We start from the raw sequence: 2947 nt of genomic DNA, 5'->3' as shown, positions 1-2947 counted from the left end.
TCATCGATCTACTGGTTCCTTGTCTCTGTATATCATAGATAATAACCTTTTATTTTTAATGTGTATTCTCCACTTTGCTCCTGGTCTGCATCCTCATTTGAACCTCATTCTTATGTATTTATTTCTTCCTTGACCTGTGGATGAAATTTGGGACGGGTGTGGTGATTTTTCTGACCATTCATATAATTGTACAAGTTCTCCATTGACTATCATTTCAAAGAATGAGATGATAAAATGATCTAATTCTTTGTAAAATTCTGAACTTCATTTTAAGTTAAAACTTCTTCTTTGCTTTACCTGAGGCCTGCTTGAGGCAGGAGGTCTTCAGAGAGAAAGGGTATGTGTGGTTGATGTCATCTGTCTGAACTCTGCAAGCCCCCTCTTCCCTTATCCATGGCTTCTAACTTCTCTAGGCCTCTGGGGATGGAGTAGGGGTGGCAGGTAGGAGATGGAGACCCAGAAGGAAATGGGAGATGGTGTGGAGAAAGATGACAGTGATGGAAGAAGTGCCAAGGTTCTGTATATATTTTGAAGGAACAACCATAGAATTTGCGTATAGATTTGCTGTAGGATATATGAGAAAAGTGGGGAGTCAAGATGACATAGTTTTATTTTGTTTCTGCTCTGAAATGTGAATTTTAAATGGGGGAAAAAAAAAAACCTAACATAAAAATTTTACCATTTTTAATGATTCCGTTCAGTAGCAAGTATAGTCTCATTGTCGGGCAGTTACAACCACTACCCATTTCCAGAACTTTCGTAGTTTAGTAGTCCCAAACTGAAACTCTGGACCTGTTCGACAAGAACTCCTCATTCCCTCTTGACCCAGCCACTGGTAACCATCATCTAACCTTCTCCCAGAATTTGACTGTTCTAGGAACCTCATATGAATGGACCATACAAAATTTGTCCTTTTATGATAGACTTATTTCACTAAGCACAATGTCTCTATTTTTTATAATTCCTACCAGAATTGGAAACGTGTTCTGATTTTTCCATATTCTTTATATTTATTTCTTATTCATTTATTTTTAATAGTTGTATATTCTTGAACATTCTTGACAACACTTGCTATTTTCTGGGTCCTTTTAAAAGTCATCCTATGAGTGTGAAGTGACAGTGCATTTCACTGTAGTTTTTATTTGCATTCCTTAACAATTAGTGATGTTGCACAGCTTTTCTTAAACCTATTGGCCATTTATAGATTTCAGTCACTTTTTTGTTTGTTGCTGTTGTTGTTGAGGGTATAGTATATAAACTATTTTTATTAATATATAGTCATTGTACCTCTTTGTGGAAATACAGCATGGTTTTACAGTATAAGAATACAATGTGTAATGATTCATGCAGGGTAATTAGCATATGCACTATCTCAACCATTTGTCATTACCTGTGTTCGGGACATTCAAAATTCTCCCTTTTAGTTGCTATGAGATACACAGTAAGTTGCTGCCATCTATATTCTCCCCACTATGTTTTTTTTTTTTTTTTTTTTTTTTTTTTTGGTGGTTTTTCGTGCGCTCGCCAGACAGACAGAGAGAGACAGAGAGACAGAAAGCGAGAAATCACCCCCCAGGGGGGATGGCCACGCCACAATCCCTTCTCCTCCATTCTCCTCTCGGGATCTTGGGCACGCATGCACACGCGCCTGGCATGAGTTTTAAGCCACCAGGTACAGGACTCGAACCACAGTCGACTACGTGGGAGTCCAGCAACATAGCCATTACGCTAACTGCTGGTTCCCAGTCCACTATGTTTTATAAAAATAGAAACTGTTCCTTCTGTCTGTCAGCAATGTTCCTTCCATTAATCAACATCCCTCTATAGATGCTCACCTGATCCTTCTCAACCTCTAATAGTTATTCTTCATCCCTCTACCTGTGTGAGGCTGTTTTATTGTATTCGTATTTTTAATATTTTTTCAATTTCCATATACAAGAGAAAACATGCAATAGTTCTTTCTGGCCTGGCTTTTAATATTTAACATGAAAGACATAGTTTTTGAAGTACAGAAACTATATAATCCCATTTTGATATTTTTCTATGGTAATTTGTCCAGCTGAGGTTTCTATTTCTCCTTATTTCAGTTTTTGAAAATTGTCTTTTGCTGGACAATAATACATTTCCTCCTGGTTGTCAAATTTGTTTTTGAATAGATATACATGATTTTTCTTATGCTCATAATTTTTACCCTGAATGATAGTTATTTGGGTACTTTATGTCTTCTTCATTAAATATCAAATGACTCAAAGGCATAGATTTTAGCTGCTAGACCGCATAATGTATTTCCTTGAACATGGCATTTGCACAGTAATGATGCTGTAAGGTATTAGCATGTCGATGACTTTGGTTACTTAATTGTTTAATATTTGTTCATTTACAGGTAAGACTATGAGTTCATTAGCAGTAAACATCTTAGTCATAAATAGCAGTAAGTCAAACACTGTATTAAACTAAATGATATGAATTAACATTTTGAATGTAAAATCTTCTAAAATGCTTTTGTTGAGAACTGATATAAAATAAAAAAGGAGGAAAGGAAGAGTAGGATGAGAATTAGAGTAAAGGAGTTAACATTACTGAGGCCTTACTCTGTGCCAGTCACTATTTAAGGTCTCAATAAAATATCGTGTTTAAGGTGTTTTTTATTTATTTATTTATTTATTTATTTTTTTAAAGGTTTTTACCATAGGCTATGTGTGCTCACCAGAGAGATAGAGAGGAAAATTGAGAACTCTCTTCCCATGGGGAATGACCATGCTGAAATCCCTTCTCAATTCTTCTCTAGATTTTTGGGCACACACGTACACATGCCCATTATGATTTTCAAGCTGCTGGGTCTGGAATGTGAACCACAGTTGAACATGTGGGAGACCAGTGCTACCTGTTGTACCTTCCGCCCCCCTGCCGTTTGACTTTAACATAATCTTTTTTAAAGAATTATTTA

This window comes from Tupaia chinensis, unplaced genomic scaffold, assembly GCF_000334495.1.
Source record: "Tupaia chinensis unplaced genomic scaffold, TupChi_1.0 Scaffold000126_2, whole genome shotgun sequence".
NCBI classification, from domain to species: Eukaryota; Metazoa; Chordata; class Mammalia; order Scandentia; family Tupaiidae; genus Tupaia; species Tupaia belangeri.
The sequence above is the reverse complement of the archived record's forward strand: the minus strand, read 5'-3'. Positions refer to the sequence as shown.